Source organism: Physeter macrocephalus, chromosome 3 (genome assembly GCF_002837175.3).
Source record: "Physeter macrocephalus isolate SW-GA chromosome 3, ASM283717v5, whole genome shotgun sequence".
Classification (NCBI taxonomy): Eukaryota; Metazoa; Chordata; class Mammalia; order Artiodactyla; family Physeteridae; genus Physeter; species Physeter macrocephalus.
In genome coordinates, this window is record NC_041216.1 from 12,579,128 (window position 1) to 12,591,130 (window position 12,003).

The window sequence follows — 12,003 nt, forward strand, 5'->3', positions numbered from 1 at the left end:
TGGTGATAGTGGTGAGGATGATGATGAGGATGGTGAGGATGATGATGGCGGTGGTGAGGATGCTGATGGTGATGGTAGTGGTGATGGTGGTTGTGGTGAGGATGATGATGGTAGTGGTGGTGGTGGTGGTGAGGATGGTGATGGTAAGGATGGTGAGGATGCTGATGGTGATAGTGGTGAGGATGATGATGAGGATGGTGAGGATGATGATGGCGGTGGTGAGGATGCTGATGGTGATGGTAGTGGTGATGGTGGTTGTGGTGAGGGTGATGGTGATGATGATGGTAGTGGTGGTGGTGGTGGTGAGGTGATGATGGTGATTCTTATGGTGCAGATAATAGTGAGGATGACTATATCAGGCAGTTATATGGCACCACTATGTGCCAGGCAGTGTTTTAAGTATTTTACATATATTAATGCGTTTACTCTTTCCAACAACTCTAAAAAGTTGATATCAATAGTATCCCCATTTTGTAGGTGAGAAAACTGAGGCATAGAGAGGTTAAGTAACTTGCCCAAGGTCATGTAGTTGGTAAGTGACAGTATTGGGATTCAAACCAATCTGGCTCCAGAGTCTACATTTTAAACCACAGTGCTATGATAATAATGAGAATAAAACAATGGACACAAATAAAAAGAGCAGCCAAACATTATTAAATGTTGATGACGTGCCAGGAGCTGTTCCAAGCACTTTATATTATCTCATTTAATTTTCACTATATTCCTTTGAAGAAGGTGATATTTCCCCTCATTTTACAGATGGGAAACTGAGACTCAGAGAGGCAGAGTAATTGGTCCAATGGCTCTATGATGAAGCTGGGATTTGAACTTGGCTCTGTCAGACTCCAGAACCTGTTCTCTTCACAGCTTTAGATGGCACAGGATGCAGTCTGGCGTCTTTCTCTGGAGTCTGGAGACTCAGGATCAGGCTTGGCTCGGTTCCTCACTCACTGTGTGACCTTCGGCAAGCTGCTCACCCTCTCTGGTCCCTTCTAGTCCTCAGAGTGCATTCCACCCCATCCATTGTGGCAGCTGCTGCCCTCCCCCGACAGCACCTGCCATCTGTGCCCCGAAGCCTGTCTCGGCACCGCCTCCAGGAAGCCTCCAGGGCTCCTTCATAACCACCAGCGGCTCCTCCATCCAGCGTACACCTGTGGGCCTTAGGCCACGCCGGGGCAACCTTTGAGTCCTGACTCCTCCTCTATTTGTTGTGCCCCTCAGGCTGTGTACTGGCTTCCAGTTGTACAACAGCCCCATTTTACTAATGAGGGAACCGAGGATCAGAGAGGCTGAGCGACTTACCCAAGGTCACACAGGAAGTGGAAGAGGCAGGACTTGAGCTCTGATTCTCTGGCCCTGAATCCAGTGCGTTTTCCACCGCATCTGGACAAGGTGACTCAGGAGCCCCCTGGGATTTGCAACATGTTCCTTCCCTGAGGATCAGCCGAGAGCTGCCTGCTGCCGAAAACTGATTTCTCCTTCCTCAGAACTTGAGGCTCTCAGGTCCCCGTGTTAATATTAGCAGCAAATATGAGGTAGAAGGAGTGAGCAAGTCAGACAGAGAGAAATTAAATGGCTCATTGAGAAACAGAGACAGAAATATCTAGCAGCCATTATGAAACACAGACACCAGGTTCACAAACACATAAACACACACACATTCACACATAAACACACACACACATTCACATGGAAGGAAGGAGAGAAACACACACACACAAGGTGAGAGATGGGATGTGTGGAAATGAGATAATAGATATAAAGAGAAAGAGGAGGGAGAGAAAGAGGAAAAAGCAGACTCAGACAAGGAAGGAAAAACAAAGGATAAGAAATAGCCACAGGAAGATCAAGATAGAAATATACAGAAATGGGTTGAAAGGTACAAAAGCCCACAACACATTTACAAAGACACAGTTACAGACACCCTCACATGAAGAGAGAATGTGAAATTCAGAAAGAAACAGAGGCTGGGAGAGAGAGAGACTTAGAGATGCACAGCCAGGCAGAGATGGACAGTCAGACAGCCAGCCATATGGAGAGACAGAGGCGAGTTACAATAGATACAGGCAGAGGGAAAGAGGACCAGGTCAGGGAGATAGAAAAGGCCATAGTGAGTGAGAAAGAAGAGAGAATGAGAAGAGGATAATAAACAGAGAGAGAGAGTGAGCAGCGCCCAGAGCATCAGATGCTCGGAGCTCACGCCTCTCATCCACTGCCCGCAGCCCTCTTTCTTCCACCACCTCCTGACTCAGCTCACAGGAGCCTGAGCTGTCAGCAGAGTGGAGACAGTCACCCTCCCAGATCCAGCCTCCCAGACACGCTTGGCCTCCATCCAGGTGCTGTGGGAGCATCTGCATTGAGCAGGGCTTTCTCCTCCTGTCCTCACCTTTTTTTTTTGACTGCGCCACATGGCATGTGAAATCTTAGTTCCCCGATCAGGGATCAAACCAGTGCCCCTGCAATGGAAGCTCAGAGTCTTAACCACTGGATCGCCAAGGAAGTCCCTCCTGTCTTCACCTAGAACCAGACTCCCTGATAGAAGGACGGAGACCTGCCCAGCATTTGCACCCCAAGCCCAGACTCCCTGATAGAAGGACAGAGACCTGCCCAGCATTTGCACCCCAAGCCCTCAGAGCTGCTTGGTTCTACTGCTGGTTTCTGAGTCACAAGGACTAGGGGTGGGTAAAACCCGCATCCCCTCAGCAAACCTCTGTGGGCACCCACCATGGGCAAGACACAGCCCCTGCCCCAGGGACCCCCACGTGGGAGGCAGGCAGCCCCCCTCACTGCTGTGTGACTATGGTGTCACCTGACCTCTCAAAGCCTCAACGTCCACCTCTGTGAAATGGGGATAATGGGGCTTCCCTCTCAGGTTGATGAAAAAATCAGAAGTGGATGCTGATGAAGCGCCTGACACAAAACCTGGCATAGAGCAGGTGCTCACTAAGCACTAACTTTCTCTCGTTAAGAAAGTCTGAAAAATACAGCAATAATGGCAGAAAGTGAAACATAGCCAACAAGAGTGAGGGGGTCCTGGGATGGGAGAGGTAGGTCATTCTAATTGGGTCAGGGGAGATGTTGGTGACATTTGAACCAGACCTTGGAGTATTTAAAAGTGAGAGACAGAGATGGGGGTGTGGTGAGCATTCACCTTCTCAGGAGGGTAGATGCTGATAAACTTCACTCTCCTGGCCATTTGGATAAGTTTGGACCTACATAGGTGGGGTAGGAGCAGAGAGCTGGATGGCTCTGCATGAGTAAGAGAGAAGAGCTCGGAGCTCCCAAAGGCCATCAATTAAGGGGGGTGGGGAAAAGGAGCAGTGAAAGGAGGGGAATGCCACCATTGTCACAAGTCAGGTCACAGAGTATGAAATTGTCAGGGACTTGAGCTAATTATTCCTAGAGCTGAAGAAGACAAAGAGACCCCAAGAAGCTAGCTTAGACTTTATGACTATATATAAATGTATATTTTCCTAGAGAAAAGATCCATAGTTTTTATCAGGTTCTCAAAGGGGTCTGTGTTAGTCAGGACAGGCCAGAATTATGCTTAGTAACAAACAGCCCCTAAGCTCCCTGACTAGGAGTTTATCTCTTTGTTTGTCATGAACTACACTGTGGGGCAGGTGACTCTCCAGGGTCCCACATGGGTTGACTCAGCGATGCAGGCCGCTCTGAGCTTATACCTCAACTGTCTCAACATGCTGCCTCCATGATCTCCAACAAAGAAGAAAGAGCTGGCACACCTTCCAGGGTCCTCTTCCTGCTGCAGCCCACATGACACACATCACTTCCGCTCCCTATTCCTTAGTCACAACTAGTCACATGGTGCACCTCACTGCAAGGGAAGCTGGGAAGACTTCCATGTGCCCAGGAAGGGGAGGAGAGCTGGATATTGATGACCACCAGTTATGTCAGGGACCCCCCCCCAAAAGTTAGGAGCATTAATGTTAGAGCACTGAGTCCCACACTCTGATTTATAGACCACCTGACTCAGATAGTATCCTGAAAGCTTTGGGGAAATGCAGATCCCAGGCTATGATCTTAGAGAGTTATGTGCTAAGGTCCAGGAATCTGTATTTTTAACAAGTTCACAGGTAAATGTACAGAACCCATTTGGCAAACCCTGGAGTGGAAGGTCCTTTGATCACAGCTAGGAGTTGCCTCAGAGGTCATCCCAGGTTAGAACCTTAAACTGCCTCCAACTGGCTTGCTCTCCACTCTCTATATGTTCATGCTGCTGGGGTGAAATTACAAAGCCCTCTGTCAAGGTTGATGCCTGCCATCACCCAGAATTCCAGAACCCAGGCCTGTGCTTCTCATGCCAACGCTAAGATAGGGCCCCTTTTGCTGATGTGATACTCCATCCCCAGTAGATATTGTTCTCTGGTATTTCCCAGGGCAAGTGGGCCTTTAAGACACAGGGTGCTCAAAAGTGCTCAAACACCTGCATTATGGTCAGTTCTCTCTTGGCCTCTGTTGTTTAATTCCTCCCAGAGAACAAGATTGGAAAGACAGTGCTAATTTAATTTGTCAGAATGAATAAAGATAAGATAGTAACCGAGGGTGATAAAGTGCTGGGAGCACATAATTCACATCCACAAAACCTGGGCTCCTCCCATCACAACAGCCTTCCCCACACTGGAGCTGATTAAGCTAGAATGATGGCTGTTAATTATCTTCCTCTGTTGCTGAGGAAGGCTGGCTTCCCGCAGAGCCAGGCCGTGGGCGTGAGAGGGTTTATAAATGGGCAAATGAGATCAAGGGGAGGAAGGAAGGAGCAGAGGCTTGTGGACCCCTCTGGGGTCAGCATTATGTGGGCGAGGAGGGCACTTGGAGAACCTGTTCATTAGTTAGCGGTTCACCAATCAGCCCCCAGGGCTTGGAGTCTGGTGCTCCTCGAAGCTGTTTACGGGGCTACCTGAAAGCGGGTTCATCACTGAGTCCAATGACCTGCTGGATCCCGAACATGGGCGGTGACATCCGTTGTGTTCACAGAGGGCATCACTAGTGCTCACGGGACTTTCACCTCCCTGTGCACAAGGAGGCTTTTCATCGGTGCACACAGGGATGCTGCCCATCAGCAAAGCACCAATTTTCCTGGTACACGTTGGGGTGTGCATTGGTGTAAGGGCATGTGCGGATTCCAGGGGGCTGGTTCAGCACTGCCCACATGGTGTGATGTAGAAGCACCCATATTCAGACAGCCCTGGGGATAATTCCCTGCCCAACTGCTAACTAGTTACATGACCTCGGCCAAGATTTTTCTCTAAGCCTCAGTGCCTTCGTCTGAGGAACGGGGACAGTCGTAGCACCCACTTTATAGAGTTCCGGGGAGGACCAAGAGATGGTGCCTGGAAAGAGCCCAGCTCGGCCCCCAGCCCACAGGAAGGGCTCCGTGATCACGAGTTACCATCAGTGTCATTACCGTGAGGACCACACGGCTCCTTTCCGGGTGAACATGGGGCACATGTTTATCTGTGAACATGGGGGGAGGGGGCCTGATGCTCTGATTCATGGACCTCGTGGGCAGAGACATTTATGGCCACAGGGAGAGACCTTTCTGTCACCTCCAAGGTGCCATGCCACCCTTCCTCTGTGGCTCAGACAGTGAGGACTCGGTGCCCGGACGGAAGGGAGGGAAAGCAGATGGAAAGCCGTCCCACCAGGGCCCGGGAGCTTGGACTTTACGCAAAGCCCGAGACCTACTTTGCTGGAACTGGAAACAATTTGCGGCGACACAGAGAGAGAGAGAGAGAGGCAGGCACTGCAAAGAAAGGGAAGAACTGATTGTGGGAGAGCAATTTAACTGCAACCACAGGCTGGAATGAAGGGTCCGCATGCAGGTGCCCTGCCCCTGATGGGGGGAGGGGAGGAGCAAACCCCACACAGTTGCAGAGATTCCGTGGCTAAGCTTTAGTCTCCTTTTGTGTGGAGCCTAAAATGAAGACAGCTGATCTTGGGGCCTGGGATGGGGAGACCCTTGGACCTGGGTCAGATAAGTCTGGAATTTTGGGGGGTGTGAGGGAGAGGGCAGAGTCACAGTCAAAGATGAAAGGGATTTGGAGCTGAGAAGGCTGTACCAGGCACGGGTTCAAGGAGTGACCCTGGCTCTGAGGGGGGGTTCAGGGAGCAGGACCAGGTGGGACTGAGCAGAGCTAGGAGGCTCAGAGTGAAAAGCTCAGATAAGACTGTGAACTGGGGGACGGCAGGAGGCAGTGTCAGGTGTGTGGGGAGCCCGAGGGCTGAGAGAAACAGCAGCCTGGCTCTTAGACCTGCACCAAGCCCCAGCTCACGACTGGGCTCTGCAACCCCTTGGGAGATTGGGCGGCCCCGGATTGAGGAAATGTAACAAACCCCACTCTTGTGGGGCGTCAACCAAGAAGATGCAGAAGGCTACAAATAAGAAAAAGCTTATTTGGGGGTCTTAGGAACCGCAATTCGGGAGACACACATTCAGGTAAAACCTGAAGTGTTCCCGGGGAAGAGAAAGAGTCAGGGGCTTACAAAGGCAATGCCACAAGGTTAAGTTGTCTGGAAAGAATTATGATCGACCCTGACACAAGAAAGGAAATACTTGTCCTCAAGGGATCAGCTGTCATGAGTTATTTTAGGGTAGGTGTCCGATAAGTGTCTTGAGTTTCTGGAACCTTGGGCGGATGTTCTGGGTGCCTTCGATAAGACAATAAGCGGTCAAAAGGTCAGATTCCATCCGAACTGGGACGTCCATAAGTCTCACTCCCTCCATGGCCTCCCGGCTCTATTTAGAGAGCTCTCTTAGCAATGCCAGCTCCATTTTGATTTACCTTTCACAGAGAGTTGGGGATAGAAAAGCTTGTGGACATAACTCAACTCCATAACTAGACAGAAGGGATTCCCAGGTCTAGGGGTGGGGAGTGATTGTTCAAAGTCTCTGCAGCCGTTTGGATTCTTTTCAGCAAATATTCACGGCCTTCTGCCCTACTGATGCAGAGCTTGGCCCTGTGACCTGTCTGGGCCAAGAGAGTGTCAGTGGATGTGACAGGTGGCAATTCTGAGCCAAGTCCTTAAGGAGCATCCCGTGTTTCTGCTCAGCCTCTTGTGCTTGTGCCATTTTCGATGAGCAGGACACGCCTTCAGGAGCCACTGATCCACAGGGGTTTGTCCCAGGGCCCAGCAGGAAGGGCACGTGACAATCACAGGACTGGAGATATACGACACAGTCACCGATATTCTATTCATGAATCATTCAGTTTATTGCACACAATTAGCACGCAACATGGGTTAATCAAAGTAGGAATAAAAGGGGTAACAAACCACTTCCAGGAGAAGTCCGGGATGGAGGTATTTCAGCGCGAGCAGTGGTCTCCAGTCCAGCAACGGGTCTCGCAACGGGTGTGAGTGGGAAGCCTCCTTCTGCTGTGACAGGGCCTCCGGCAGCGTCCGTCCGACAGCATCTCTCAGCAGCGTGGAGCCAGGTCCTCCCACGGAGAGCCTTCAAGTCACTCAGCTCAGTGGTCTCTTTTTAAGGAGGGATGGTCACCCCAGGAGAGGTCTTGATTCCATCAGCTTCTCCTTCTGTTTGAGTGATGTACGTGATCCATCAAACTTCTTATCTAAAGCAATAGTCTTAGTTCATCACTCGACGACACTCGCAGTCCCACAGTGAGCATTTCAAAACATCCAATATGGAGTTCACGTTGGCCACTGTGACTCCATTTTGAACTACTTATCGTAGCTTAAGTCCTATAAGTTTCACACAAGATGAGTAGGAGTCAAAACAACAGAGGACGAAAGGCTCGTGGAGCAAGCCAAAACCCAGCCCAAGGTCTGCAGCCAAGTGCATCCAACTCAGAACCCAGGACAGGCTGCCCAGCCAGTCCACAGACCCATGAACAAGAAGAGCAAGTGCCCGCTGCTGGAAGCTACACCCTTCAGGGGGGGTTTCACACAGCATTATGATGACGATGTCTGTGTGATATTGTGATTTATAATGAGAAATATCTGTTTGGTCTTCATCCCCATTCCTGGCACAGAGCTCCGAAAACCTTTGGAATTTCGTAAGTGATGAGAGTAATAAGGGTGTCTTTATTATGCTAATGAGGCAACTTTTGGATCCCCACCTAAGGATGGGGGCTGGTTGCCAGGAGAACCAACCATGTAATTAGAGGGTTAGAGTCCCATCCAACCTCCCTGGACGGGAGAAGGCCTGGAAATTGAATCAATCATCAGTGGTCAATGATTTAATCAATCCTGCCTACATAATGAGTCCTCCATAAAAACCCAAAAGGACAGGGTTCAGAGAGTTTCCAGGTTGGTGAACACGTGGAGGTGCAGGGAGGGTGGTGTGCCTGGAGAGCGCATGGAAGCTCTGTGCCCCTTCCTACCTACTTTGTCCTATGCATCTCGTCCATCTGGCTGTTCCTGAGTTATATCCTTTTACAATAAACGAGTAATCTAGTGAGTAAACTGGTTTCTGAGTTCTGTGAACCGCTTTAGCAAATTAATCAAACCCAAGGAGGATGCTGTGGAAACCTCTGATTTATAGCCAGTAGGTCAGAGGCACAGAAGACAGCCTAGACTTTCCACTGAAGTCTGAAGTGTGTGGGGGGTGGCCGGCAACGGGGACCCAGCCTTGTGGGACTGAGCCTTTACTCTGTAGGATCTGAGACTACCTCTAGGTAGATAGTGTCAGAACTGAGTTGAATTGTAGGACACTGAGCTAGTGCTGGGAAATTGCTTGATGTGGGAAAAACTACACCCACGTAGGAATCGGGAGGAGAAGTACAGGCTGACAGAGCGCCACACAGCAAGTCAGGGGCTGAGCTGGACCAAATCCCACAGAGAATAAAGGACTCTTTCTCTACCACCTCTGTCCCTACCAGGTCATCACGCCTCTGACAACATGCTAGCTAAGGTCTCACTCTTAAGACGCTGTGTTCAGACGCTCCCCCTGGGTATGCCGTTTCCCGGGAGACCCCTGTGAAAGGCTCAGGCTGCCTGGAAGTGATGTGCCAGCCCCTCTCCTCTCCCCACAGCAGGGTCCCTCTCAGACCAGGCAGCGACACTGCGGCGACGTGGCGGGGTCAGCAGGCGTCTGCGAGGCATTCCCGGGAGACCCCTGTGAAAGGCTCAGGCTGCCTGGAAGGGATGTGCCAGTCCCTCTCCCTCTCCCCACAGCAGGGTCCTTCTCAGACCAGGCAGCGACACTGCGGCGACGTGGCGGGGTCAGCAGGCGTCTGCGAGGCAGAGCAAGCCCGGGAGGAGGGCTGGGCAGCAGCAGAGGAGGTGGTACCCGGGGCTGGGGGGCGGGGTCACAGGAGGGAGGAGGTGCAGGGCGCCGGGTGGGTGCTGCGCCCGGGGGACCACTCTCCCGCCGGGATGAGCTCTTGGGTGCAGAGGGAGCAGACTGCAGACAGGAACGGCGCCCTGCTCCACGCGCGCTTCTCTGTGACCCTGGGCCAGGGGCCTCGCTGCTCTGAGCAGGGCAATGGGGATAATAACACCTCCCAGGACTGCGGCTCGGAGTAATAGACCCTGAAGTATGCAACAGGCCCAGCCCAGAGCCTGGCAGGTGGACGGTCCCTGCCAGAGAGGGCTCCCTCCGCCCCCAACCCTGGCCAGGACGCCCCAGCCAGGGACGTGGCTCCACAGTCACGCTTCTGGGGCTTGTGTCCTGCTCCCCTGCCTCCTGGCTGTGAGACCCTGGGCAAGCCCCGCCCCTTCCCTGAGTCTCAGTTTCCTCATCTGCAGAATGGAGATAATGATAGCATCTCCCTGCAAGTCGAGCTGAGGACTCGGTGAGACAATCCTCGTAAAGTGCTGGCACAGGATCTGCACAGAAGGCACCCTCCATCAAAGGCAGCCGGCGACACCCCGAGCTGGGGGCTCTGCAGGGGCCTCTTAGTGAAGCCCTGGACCCACAGGAGGGTTGTTGTTTCCAAAGTTATCATTCACTCCCGGCGTCCCTTCCAGAATCCCACGTGGGAGGTTTGTGGCTGTCCCTCTCCTGCCCCTGACACCTCCTCTCTCCCTCCCCATCCAGCTTTGACAGAGTGGGTCTGGCTCTATGTGGAAAAGGATTCCCGGTTCACGTGAAAATTTCACGGAAAACAACAATATCTTCTACCCGATTGGTGACAAGAGCAAAAACATACCAGCATCCTTGCATTTTGCCTTTATGAACAAACAAGCTGTCCCCGTGTGTGAGGGACTCGGTAAAAACTATTCAGGGACACATGGCTCCCCCTTTCAAGCCACAGTATGTTAAAAGCAGTTTCCTCTCCACTACATGTTACCTTTTCTCCTTTTTCTTTTCTTTTATATGCAGGCAACCCTTGTTCATTACTATGGACTTAATTAACTCCTGCCCAAAATTCGTGTGTTGATGCCCTGACCCCCAGTGTGCTGGTATTAAGAGATGGGGCCTTTGGGAGGTGATTAGGGTCAGATGAGGTCATGAAGGCGGGGCGCCCAGGATGGGATTAGTGTCCTTTTAAGAAGCGACCTCGGATTGCTTGCTCACACTCTCTCTTTCCCCACATCCTGTGAGGACACAGCAAGAAGGCAGGTTTCTACAAGTCCCCTCACCAGAACCCAACCATGCTGGCACTCCCATCTCAGACCTCCACCTTCCAGAACCGTGAGAAATAAATTACTGTTGTTTAAGCCCCCTTTTGTTATAGCAGCTGAGCTAACACGTTCATTCTTATGAATGCTCTGTTAAGGGAGATGAATCTAGGAAATTCATGCACTGTTGGAAAGATACAGCTCTTTTAAAAAGCATTCATTTGTGGTGTAAAATACAGCTGAGTGAGAGTGTGTAAACCCAGGCAAGGTCGATGGGCCGTTACGGTGCAGGTTGAATAGCTTTGCTGTAGAGCTGTCTGTAATTACCTGCTCCTGACTGGTGCTCAGGGCTTCTGTTTCTGTTCATGACCTGCAGGGAAATGGTAGAGGTCTGGCGGGGTCTGTCACCGCCTTAAGGCCCCAGCTGCACCCTCAAACCTGTACAGCTCCATAAAGCCCACGTCCTTTCTCTGGTTGACTCCATCCTTGGGGCTCCAGGCCCAAATGGTCCTGGCTCTGGACCTTTGTCCGTGGCCTTGGCATGGAGCCTGTGAGTTTCCCTCTCCCTAATGACTTGGTCCAGCCCCTTGGTTCCTTCCCACTGTAGAGCCAGGCAGACAGTCTGGCAGGTGGAGCAGGGCTGGATTTCATACCATCCTCAGACCGGGGGCAAGACAGGCCCCTGCCCTGAACCCCAGACATTAAGGGACCCTGCTCTGTCCCTCCTCTAGCCATGCCTCCCCTCACAGGATGACGCACATGTGTAGCCAAAAGGATGTGCTCATTGGAGACCAGCCCCTGATTTAGACAACAGTTTGGATACCTAGGACCCCAGAAATCCCCACCCAAGTGGCCTGAAGCCCACTTCCTGACCCAGGTGGGCCTCTCCCCTGGGCCTGTGCTGCTGAGGGCGGACACACTGGGCTGGGGGGTGAGCACCCCAGGCCTGAAGGGCGCCAAGGGGCAGCTGTGCGTGGGGGTCGTGAAAGGAGTTTGAACACGCGCGCTGGGGCATCCACACCCTTGTGCTTTGGGGCGGACCTGGGGAGAGGAAGAGAAGGGGATGGGCCCCGGGGGGCCAAGGCAGGTTCTCCCTGCACCTCCACATCTGGGCTGGAACCCCAAGAACTTCAAATCAAACCTGGTCTCCCAGGTTGTTATAAAGTTGTCTTTGTCAAGGTAGGAAAGAGAATATATACCATTTCCACTCCACTGATTTGATTTATCATCTTAAATATTTAGGAACGAGGGCCTCCATTAGGTGTGGTCTCCGTCCCTCAAATATCAGGGGCGGGCTTCCCCGGTGGCGCAGTGGTTGAGGGTCCGCCTGCCGATGCAGGGGACGCGGGTTCGTGCCCCGGTCCGGGAAGATCCCACATGCCGCGGAGCGGCTGGGCCCGTGAGCCGTGGCCGCTGAGCCTGCGCGTCCGGAGCCTGTGCTCCGCAACGGGAGAGGCC